This window comes from Pyxicephalus adspersus, chromosome 10 (assembly GCF_032062135.1).
Source record: "Pyxicephalus adspersus chromosome 10, UCB_Pads_2.0, whole genome shotgun sequence".
Lineage (NCBI taxonomy): Eukaryota > Metazoa > Chordata > Amphibia > Anura > Pyxicephalidae > Pyxicephalus > Pyxicephalus adspersus.
This window is the reverse complement of record NC_092867.1, coordinates 27959388-27971760: the sequence shown is the minus strand read 5'-3', so window position 1 is coordinate 27971760 and position 12373 is coordinate 27959388. Positions and strand designations below refer to the sequence as shown.

The following is a 12373-nucleotide window of genomic DNA, read 5'->3' as shown; positions in this document are numbered from 1 at the left end:
TATTGATCCCTTTAGAATTAAGTGTGAACTGCACACCACTATTACACAGCATAGTACCATGTTTCTCGAACTGGGAGCAGTTTTGCCTATCAGGTCAGTTACCACTGACACCAATGATCTTTTTGGCTATCTGTAAGGGTGACATTGTTCCCACTGGTCAGCAAACGTAAGGCATTTCTCACAGTGACCATGCTAATGTACAATTACCTGAAGATGTTGTAATTATTGTCAGGGGTTCCCTAAAACCCTTAAGTTTTTTAAAGGGTTCCTCCATGCAAAAAAGGGTTGAGAAAAGCTGGCCCAGTTGAACATCTAGGCACCAAGAAGGAAAATATTCCTAAAAGTATTGAATAATTCAGCAGCAATCGGCATCATAGTTTTTATCAACAGCCATTTTAGGACTTAAACAATGGGATTTCTACTCAATACTATCTGTTCCTCAAAAGTTAACCAGCAAGGCCTCTTTGCTGTATTGGTTATTTGTGTGTGAGGGGAGTTTGTAATGGAGTCTTTTGGAAATATTTGCAGTTTTTCCTATGTTTGCTTTTTGGTTAAAAAGCTACTTTATACACCATAAGCTTTATTTACTAAAGTAATTTACTCTGTTTACTTAGCAAAGCAATTTATCTTTCTGCAAGGGAAATGGAAAATATAAATCATTATATAAACAATAAGGTAAACGACCTAAATCAACCACTCCAAATGATACCTACCCATCACACCTATATGAGCTTTTTTGGACATCTCACTCCAAAATAACATTTACATGGAGTTACTTAATTAATGGGAAAAAAGTAAATCGTAAAAGTTAAGGATGTAACATAGATGTCTTCATAGTTCAAGAGGCAAACAGGCAACCCTGAGGAATGGTAGTATTCCTAATGTGATATTGACAAATGTATTGAGATTATGAGAAAGGATACATGCATATTAATAGGGTAGAAAACAAGTGTTAAAAAACTGAAAATATGTTACTGTGATTGTTATTTTTTCTAAAATTCCATATTGTGTGTGTGTGTGTGTGTGTGTGTGTGTGTGTGTGTAAAACAGGTAAAAACATCATATTTCTTTTTATGTATTAAGACAAAGCTGTGTGCCAATGTTTTGTCATTTAAGGTAACCATACCATTATTTATATGCTCTAAATGTATGTAAGCTGAAATATGATTGGCTCTAATAACATTGTTCTGTAAAACTTGATTATATAGAAGCCTTTCATGTTAACACTAGCCTAATCCGGCCAATAATCCTTGGATCACAGGCACTGTTGCTTATAAATACATTTTTTGGCTAAGAACATACCATATTTAATGTTTCTCATCATGAAATAAGCATTGTAATCTATGCCAGTGACTGTCATTTCTGGCTGCCTGAAGAGTTGGCGCTGTAATTTACAGATTTTTCTTATTTTGGCTTACTAGCTTTAGCAATTATATCTAAGACAAAGTTGTCTGTGTCTTCCAAGCTTTCATCAGAAATTGCTGTCACACTCTTTCCGTTGTTTACACTTGTAGGAAATTTTAGTTTATTATTTATTATTGGTTTTGTAAGATGAACTCCACAAAAAGGTCAATATCTCTACATTTCTTTGATCTTGCTTATATGGAAAATATAAAATACATACAAATTGTTATTTTAACACAGGAAAGATAGCTTTCATGCCTAAATTTGTAATAGTGTTTCTCATCCTTTTCAACATGAGGGAACCCCTTGAAATAATGTTTAGGTCCTGGGGAACCCTACTATGGTTACTATATCCACCACTTAGTGTGATGATTAGTACAAAGAATGTCTCCTATATTCTTGTCCGTTGGAAAGGCTGCCACCCTTACAGTCAAAAAGTTCATTGGAATCTGTTAAACTGACCCAGGAGTCACGAACTGCTCATTGCTCAAGGTAACCCTAGTAACAACTTGTGAAGGAGGGTCTAAAGATGGAGCATACATTAAAGCAGAACTAAACCTGTCCAAATCACCTGACTGTCTGTGGACACTGTGCACCGCGGGAGGAGCAACAGGCAATTCAAAAAATGTTGTTTAATATTCAATACAATAGCTGTATTGAGTCCAATACAAAGAAATCTATATATATATAATATATATATATATATATATATTTATTTATATATATATTATACATGCTTTTGTGCAGTTATACTATATGTTTCAGTATTTGTTATTTTTTTAACATATATTTGTGTTTTATTTAAAGTTTATTATAAAATTGATTAAATATTAACCATATTTCAGTGTAATGTAACACTTTTTGCATAGAAATACAGAGAGTATTAGAACGCTAGTGGGGTTAAAGAAAACAGCTAGGAGGAATTAAAGTACCTTTTGTGCTGCAGAACTTCCAGTCTTATCCACCTGTTTCACCTGTTAAACTACATTATATGTGTTGATTAGGAATCTATATCTGCATAAATATGGATGTTATATCCCCCTCTCAATGCACATATATTCTCAAAAAAGGAAGGTTCATACACAAATGATAGCTAGTCATTCAAATAGTTTAATTAGGAAAACAAGGTGAAACATAAAATGCACAGCATTATCCAGTACGTGAAAATAAGGTTGTTAGTAGGTAAAACTCCCTTATCGTAATCTAACAATGGCTAGTACACAATACAGTAATTACAAAATAGCAAAACAATGCAATAATAATATAGACACCCATAAGACTGCAATCAGGAATAACTTATAGCTAGCTGCTAAGAGGTTATTGGGTACTTCAGGAGCCTACTTCTTTCAGAAGAGTACCCCATAAAAGCTTACCTCACAAAGGTCACAAATGATTAATGTTTAAACACCACCCTCCTACACATATACACCCATATATACATATATCTATTTATATACATATATATCTACCCACATATATCTATAAACAATCTTGAGGTGCAACATGCTTTTTTTATTCCTCATCTCATCACTGGATACATCAATACTTGCACGTACACGCCTACACTCCCCTGAAGTAGCCAACTAGGCAAAACATTTCTTTCATATATTCACTTGAGGAAAACCACTTAAATAAACTTATTAAACTTAACCACTTAATAAATCCCTGTGACAGGTGAACCATGTTTAGTGTTGGGAAACCAGGACTGTTCTTGATGTCCCCATCTATAACTCAACATGTTCTAATTTAGCCTCACTTGTAATGGGCTTTTTCTGTTGCCTAGATTCTGTGGATGAACTATGACTTAATAAATATTATTGCATCAAAATTTGCCAAAAGACCCCTCAACCAGAATTGTAAAAAAAAGCATTCAATAAACTCATGTTAGATATTGCATGAAGTGCATTTACTCTGGGAAAACTGAAGGAAAAATTCAATGGAGACAGGTGACAGGAGGGGACGGAGGTCTTTAATGTAGTTGATTCAAAGATCAGTTATTGTCAGTTATAATTGTTAGTTACTACACTTTGCATAATAATATTGATCTTTGCAGTGCTTTATTGAATATACCAATTTAGTGTACCAAAACCTGACTCCTTGTTTTTTTGTTTTTTTTTGTAGACTCTGAATTTACATAATGTATCAGTAAAATACTTTGTATATACTAGAAAATCAAAATTGTAAATCTGAAAATGTCTTTGACATATTGTGAGCCCTCTGTTTCAGAATGCTGCTAACAATCTGTAGCACAGCAGGTGCAATTTTCTTCTGCAGCAATTATGTCTCAAACTGAGGTGTTGGGAGTGAGGATACAGAGAACGAAAAAACCTCATTTTTAGATTTTAGTAAAGGCAAACACTGGACATATGTTTCAGTGTGTACTCAGGGAACATCTAAAATACATTTAAGGTCCTAAAATAACCACACAGCCAATAGGTATAAAGACAGAGAATTGCAATAAATATATAGTATATTGAGGTAAAGATAAATAAATAGTAAAAAAAAAGTAAAGTAAAAAAAATACCAAGAGAAGTAGTGGGGTAGATGTGTTTGCCAATATTATTTAAAGCAGATATAGAAGTGATAAATACCCCTCAGTGGGACGGATGAATACCGCAAAGAAGTCATGTTTCTGACATTTGTGACAACTGTAAATCAAAACTGTATAATGTATTTTTATAAATTAGGCACAGATATATGCAAAAGGTATGCAAATGAATGTCAAGGATTACATGTGCAGATTTGCTCTAAATAGGCTTCCAATCCTGCTTGGGAAATGCTTGTTCAGTCCCCCATAATAAAAGGATTTTGTTAAAACAAGCAACCAAAGTCTTCACTTAGGTGCTCTGATATGTACGTTAGCCTTGTATTTATTTTGCTCTTGTGGACAATATCTTAATATTGTGCTTTCAGTTTCCATAAACATTTTCCCATTACCTCATGGAGAGCCTCAGTAGCAGCTTACATACAACAAAAAGTCAGTTTTCAACAATAGCCTGAGGATATACACCTATTAATGCATTCAAATGTTATACATACACTGCCAAATATCTGGGTCAAGTTGATTATAATAAAAGTGGTTACACAATGGCAGAAAAAGGACAGATTCCATTAATGATAAACCACATTTTGCTTTCATTACTTTTTAGTAAAAAAAAAATCAATGTAGTATATTGATAACCTACAAGAGACCTTTTATGCTTTACACAAGCAAATCATCAACAAATTTAGCACTTTGTGGCTTTATTGAACCTGCAGAAATGATGTTTAAAAACATATTAAATGATGTTTAAAAACGAATTCAATTTATTTAATTGTTGTTTAACAAGCTTTAGTATTCTAAATCATATAAATAATTAGCATTTGTTGTTTAAGAAATATTGTATATAAACATAAATCTATATTGGTTTGACTCAATTTTAACATTTTGTTTAACTTTAATACTTCAGTATATTATACACTGATGTTTTAGTAAATGTATTTTGCTTAGTAAGTGACACGCTTAAACTCCTTTAGTAAATCAACCCCTAGGTTTACTTATTATTTAGTTTTAGACTGATCTATTGATCAGAAGGTGTAGAGAGCAATATAAAGAGACTAAAATTTGAACAAAATTGCAAGCATGCTGGTTTATTACAGAATGAGCAATATTTCTTCGTTAAACTGATCTCTCCTTGCTCCATTGTGGGCTCTAGCATCTTCACCTGGTTTCCTTCTGGGTTGGGGATCTTTGGTCATCTTGATTAGCCAGGCCGGAATGACATAACTCCTGCACATACACATGAAAGTTCATTCATCCCTGGAAGCCAGTTATACCAGTATCATACACTGATCTGCACAGCTTTATATACAGAAGACGGAGAACAGGCAGGTAAGCTTGTTTTAGTGCAGAAGGGACATAGTACCTGCCTGCTGCAATTTTTGACAAAATCGATATGGTGGTGGCCTATGCGGGATCAAGAGTATTTGGTTTAATTAAAGAACCTACCAACCATTAGTATGACTGCACATTAGTTCATTATATTGTCTTTAATATCTGAAAAGGATACTGAAACTTGGAAACATCACCTCACCTCTGGCATCTTACCTCTGGGCAGTGGTACAACTTGTACTACTGGTAAATTAGAATTAAAGGATAGTTAACGGTGCCTTGTTTTGCTTTCATATTGAAATTCTCTAACTGAAAGAAAGGGGTCTGGGTTATCTCTGTTAAAGTAAAACATTTACATATATACAGAAATTATTTTAAACAAGCAGCACTACCACTTGTTGTAAATAGTGGATGTATATATACAGAAAACTTGGATATTGCCCAGCTTTGCTTATTTTTTGTTTGCTATTTCTTTTGAGTAAAATACAATGAAGATTTTAACAGTGACAAATAGGGTTAATATACTGGTCACCCTTTTCAAGAAACAGCACGGTTAAATTAGTATAATTCTTCTGGGATATACATAGAATTACACAGAAGCTTCTGTTAGTATTAGTTTGCATTGCTTTTAAGTTTGTCCTCGAGAACAAATTCTTTTCTAATACATATTCATGCATTATAGGCTTCTTTAACCTTGACTTGTTATTTAAAAATATTACAACATGCACACGACTTTTATGATGAATCTATTGCTCTGTCTTTGGCAACCTTGCTCTCCTGGTTATTACTGCTATATTTTAAACAGGGTTCCAAAATATAAATTTCTGAAGGGTAATATTTCACTGCTAAAATTTCTGATGAATTACAGCACTACATGCTCATATTTGTATGTTTTGAATGTCTTACATTTATAAAGAAAAGTATAGGCATTAGCCTACAAGTAATTATTTCCAAGAATAAATGTTAATACATAAACTGAATTATTAGGCAAGACAAAATGCAATATGCAAGATGTATTAACCCAGAGCAACCAATTTGAATTCATGTTTTATTTACAGAGGTCCAGCAAATTTAAAGTATGTCTAAACACAAGAAAAAATATTTAATACATTGAACAATGCTAGTCCATAGATGTGGTGGCTGAATTTTTTAATCATGCATTTTTGTATTTTTACACTTGTTTTTTACCTTTCCAAAACTGCACGTTTTTCCATTGGGTATGGTCTCTGTATCATGTTTTTGGAGGAGTACTGTTGTCACGCTAGGACATTAAAATGTGTTAGGTGTTTAAAACAAGCTCTCCTTTCCACATCACCGAAAAATAGTAGGGTTGTTTTGCAGTTCACAAAAACTGAACTACGCAGAGCTGGTATTACTGCTTGAAATGTTAGCACCACAAAAGCACAGACCAAAGGTCTGTCAAATGATCGATTTCTTAGAGAATCAGGACAGATAATTTTGCACTTAATGACCAAACAGCAGTAAACAAGAGATGTTCATTTTTGTGGTGTACTTTTACTTTAAGGCTGGATTTACATCACATGCATTACATGAAATCTGTTGGCATGATGTGGAAGCCCATCAATGTGGTATCAAAATTTCTTCTTCCTTGTCAGGCCCCGCAATGAATGAATGAATAATGGGGAAATATGCATCTATTTCACAAATGACCTGTATATGTTTTTTTCCTGCCCAGATATACATGTTTTAATTATAAAACAGGGAATCTGACATTCCCTTGTGGGAACCAATTACCAATTTCCACCATTAAGGGAATTTCAGATTCCCTGTTTTATAATTACTTATGGGATCACCCATTGTTAGTATTTTATTTGCTACAATTCCAGATTTTGAGCTACTCTGCAAGCAAGATGTTAATATCATTCATTTAACTTGATAGACTGCGTTGTCTATATTCATGTATATCTGATGGTTTTAAATGGCAGGGTGGTAAAACAAAGTGGATCCTAATATAATGTGCTAATTTAGTGTCTAACTAGCGCATAAAAGCATATTATTAGCTCTCACAAGTGGGACAGATGTCTCGCTTACTTTGATAATTTAGCAGTATGTGTGCCAAAAAGGCAGCAAGGAAAGTTTAAGTACCTTTACATATGCTTTTGTGTATTTTAAATTATCATCCAATGTTTTTTGTACTATTAACCATTTATTTAAAGTTTAAGAATTTAGAACATTTTGCTAGTAGTTGTTTATTGCTTACAAATTTAAAAAACAATGTACAAATATTCAGCATTTTGTAGCTCCTGTACTAACAGAGATTGATATATTGCCTCCCTAGTATTCATCCTGGAAATTGAATAGTTTAAAAAAGAGGAGGGTCATTAAAGGTATCTAAAAGCAGCGTTTAAACGTGGAAACGTAAACGTAAAATCTTAAACAAGCGCAAGCAAAACAAAATATTTTTATGGAACTCCAAGGGTGATATTTAGCTTATATTCTTCAGATATTTGTTGGTTTTTTGCCCATATATCCTTTGAGTGTTTTGGTTTGTGTATTACTGAACTCCTTGCCGTTGTTGGGCTTTACAGGAAAAATATTTTTTTTAGAAACAGAAACACAACATAATTATATGATGTTCTTGATATAGTCATGTCATTGGCCTAAGGCAAACTTAGGGTGAAGCCAATGAACTAACCAATATGTTTTTGGGATGTTTAAAAAAACGTGTTGTATTTTACATAAAAAACACATTCAAAGTAAATAAATAAAGAATAAAATGAACTTGAAAAAATCACTTGCTACATATTAGTGTTTTTGTAGTAATGGACATAGTGTTCCATGTCTGGCTTCTATTTGCCCTTTAGCTTAGACCTCTTCCTGCTTCCTCTGGAAACACACACAATGTTAACAGTAATACCAGAGCACTTCCTGATATCTATATCACCAGTGAGAAAAGAAAATGCTGAGTTCAGCCTCTCCTCCTCTGTACATGTTCTAATATAGGTAAGCAGCGTTCCTACCAGAAAGGTACAGTATCTGGGACATTATCAGAGGTACTTAGAGCCTGGAAAATTCAGAGTCTGGGATGCTGTATAATAGTCTATGCAGTGTCAGAGTACAGTGTTCCAGGCTCTGAGTACTTATACGGCAAAATACAAAAGCAGTCTACTAGCTTGCAGGGGAGTGTCTGAGCACTAGCCATTATATTTTAGGCTCTGGGACCAAATCACTCCCTAAACATATGTGGTTTGCTGCACAATTTTTTTCTGTTGCCATGCATTGACAGCCTATTTCTAAAGAAAAGGCTGCTTTAATACAACACATTTTAACATGTATGAAGTAGCTGCAATAGTTGGAAGTGGGGCATTTTTTTTAATCTGCAGTGCAGGCCATATGATATGTAAACTATAAGATTTTAGCAGCAAGGTTTCTAAAGTATTCAGCAGCATGTGATTTCAATATATGTTTAGGAAACTGACATGTTTTAGATGCTAAATAACCAGTAGATTATGTGATATATAGGTGCCACTAATGAGTTATGTTGAACTAGAGACATTCTGTGCTGGGAAGTGATTGCCAGTATCTCTGAAGATCACTGTAGAGTAGAGCCTTTTCGATGACCAGTGCCTGGTACTGTCAGGAAAATCATAAAATTGTAATGCTACATCAAATACACATCAGCTTTGACATGTCCATATAGGCCAAGGTGTAAATAATCTAGAGTTACAGCTGGCAGACCCTTGTGGATGCACCAGTCATCACCATGCCTGCAACCACCTCCTGACCATCTCTTGGGCATCTGCCATCACTACTTTGTCTGCATTCCTCTTCTCACCATGATGTCTAAAATCTCCAAATCACATTACCTTTATGCAAACTCATCTGTGCTCTCAATACACCAGTTGACCCCCCCCCCCACCACCACATTGTCCTCTGCTAACACCACACACCAACCCCTCCTCTCACCACTGAAAGTGCCCTCCAACCTTACCCACTTACTCTTACTGCCTCCTCTACATGTCCGCAACTTCTGCCACAGCACCAACACATGCCTTAGAGCTTGTCTCAGAACCAGTGTGTACTCCTCGAACAAATGGGTGCACGTTTGCTAGTCCTAACTGATTCCTAACAGTACAGCTCTGATGTTATGAACTGTGGTCTGTACCTGTTTAAAGAATCCAACCTATATTTTAGGGTCATTGATTTTCTTTTAAATCTATAAAGGAATTCAGAAGGGATATTAAGCACCTATACTACTGCAATACAAAAGATGATGGACATGTGAATCTTTTGGAATGTATTCATTTTTAATGCTGCGTTTTATTCAGTGGTTTGCAGCATCCTAAACAATTTGTATTTTTATGAAATGTGTTGAAATATTATTTTTTTCTGGCACACTCATTTTCCAGGGAAATGAATAAGTTCCTATATCATTTTAAATATATTCCAAAGTAAGATAGCAGAGTTCAACATTACGGTGAACTGCAGTATTAAGAATAAAGAAACTAGAACAGCAATAACTACATGTTAGATCTAGTGCTGACTGAAGTGTTGAAATAACAGTACAGAGTAACCTCTAATAACGTTAGAGAGATTGAACTGAAATTTCAATAATTCACTGAGTATAATGTATCCACAGCTACTAAATTAAAGTTCTCAGTTCTACTGTGACATGATTTATTAATAATCCATGCTCAAAATTAATGCATGTTTATGTTTTGCTATTTTTGAATATGTAGTACTAAATACTAATTTCATACAAGTAAAATTAAAATGAAGTACTAATAGATAACATTAGTAAATTTCTCTGTCACAGAGATATCCTGCTCATCCTTATGCCTTCATTGGATGTAGATTTGATCAGATTCCCTTTGCTGAAAATGACAATCTGATACATACATCTGTAGGAATAAAAAAACTACATATAAACAGGAAAATGAAAATGAACAACCTTTAAAATCTCTGCAACCTTTATTGTTTTAAATTAAAAACTTCCAGAAACACAATAAAAAGGGTTTAAAAACTGTTTACTGGTAATTTGATCCACAGACCAGAAAACCTACCTTTTCCTAAAATCAACAGCTATCAATAATTTACCAGTGCGATTGCCATTGGTATTGTAAACAGAACTGAAAATACCAGTTCATAGATAAAAACTATTATCTATTATCTATAACTATTAACTATTACTATTATGTTATCTGACAGGATTTAGCTCTCTGCCAAAAGGCAGAGTTCTCAGCTTCTATTCTTCATCAAGGTGAGCTGAGAAATAATTGGATGAGTTACATTCCAAAGAAAAAGGTTAAGTGTGCCGTGGAACATCATCCTTTTAAAAAAGTATATTGTTGTTTGAGAGTGGTAGAGCCTGTTAAATAAAATAATTGTTTTATTTGCAATGGCATTAGTGGTGAGCATTTTAATAGGTTGTTTAGTTCTTTTGTTTAGGGATAAGGTTATTTTTTTTGCGAAAGGTTTGCAATTTTGTAAAATGTCAACTATCCTAAATAGTCACCAACATTTTCAGCGGTAGAAAGAGGTCAGAAGGGCATGTGGGAACAAGTTTTTTATATATTTTTTTTGTTTATAGAAATAGCTTGTAACTTTTATGTAAACCAAGGTTGAAGTCTATACAGGAAAACACAATTTTAATTTTTAAAGCCTCTGCTGACTTAATTCCACATGTTCCCATAACCCCCCACCCCCTCCAGCAATCATGGTCACAATACCATGTTTAGGCACTTTGTCATTAACTCAAAAAAACATGTGTTTTACTGACCGTGCCCTGACTTTTGTTTTCAGTGTATATATATTTGAACTTTTAAAACATGTATATAGTAAAAAAAAAAACAAATAGAAAAAACACAACTAACAAAAAAAAATTACATATAGTCAAATGATGAACTGTGTTTTCTACAAATTTGCACCAAATTTCTGTAAAAAACATATATTTTTGTAAAATTATGTTATCATTAATTTTTTAGTTTAGCCTATATTTGCAGTTAGTATACCTAGGTAGGAGTTTATTTTTTTTTACTGAAATATGGCATTTTTTGTACATATAGTACACATCTCTATATAAAACATTTTCTTGTTTAATCAAAAATCAGCACATTGTTCTTTCTAAAGGCATTTTATATTATATTTTTCAGTCCATCCTGGTGAATAATGGGAATTGAGTGCAATGCCCTATGGCAGAGATCACTGTATAAGCTTATAAGTCAATGTACAATTTATTTCTCCATTGCTGATGGAACAAAATGCCTCTTAGCTTGCACAGCCCCCATATACCTTTCTCAAAAGATGGCAGGCTCCCAACAAAGCTAGGGGGACTGCAGAATGCATAAAGCCATTGGGAGTGACTATTAAAAATGTATGGGTTTGTTTTATTGGTGTTAATGTTCTCTTCAAAAATGGATTGAGGGCCATGAATGGGACCCTAGGCAATCTATCTGAGTGGCACTAAAATGGACTGCAGTAGGCACAGGAAAGTCCGGTCCATGGTTTGCACTGGCACATTTTTTGTATTCTCTCCTCTGAAGTGGCAAACAGTTTTGATGGATTGCATTATCTGTTTTACTTTAGCTGCATATAGGTTGTAGTTGGGCCCCCTAGACTTCCATCAGCTCCTAGGTTATTGTCAAGGTTGCCATGTGGATAAACAGCTATTGCTTTGCTTAGACAAATTTGAAGAAGTGGGACAAACTAAAAAAGAAATATGTAATTGGAAGCTATATTTAACAAATTACAGAAAGCACATTGCATAGGGAAAAAGAAAAGGTTTGCTTGGGCTTGACCCCTGGTAAATACCGTCTGCAGTTTGGGAAGTTAAAGAAATGCATACAGTGTTTATCGCATTTTTGCCAATATGTTTCCCATTTTATATCAGGTTTTCATGGCAAGTAGAGAGGTAATAATGTGGGTAAATGTCTACTAAATGAATGAAAATATAGACATTTATCTGTATAGGCATTTATCTCAGAGGACATATGGTTCCATTACAACATGAGCACTTGGCTAACAAACCTAACAAAAGTAGTTGGTAGCATAGGCAGCAGCTGGATTTTTCACCTATGAGCTTTTCTGAGTCTACTTCACTTTTTCTGTTTTCTGATAGTAGCTTTTGGAGATAAGCCT

General features: G+C 34.1%; 1 protein-coding gene across 3 annotated transcripts in view; it reads left to right on the top strand.

Annotated features, from left to right (window-relative positions):
• The window catches only part of LOC140338838 (protocadherin-15-like), a 548986-nt gene that overhangs the window by 331165 nt on the left and 205448 nt on the right, over positions 1-12373 (top strand). The gene's annotated exons all lie outside the window — the stretch shown is intronic.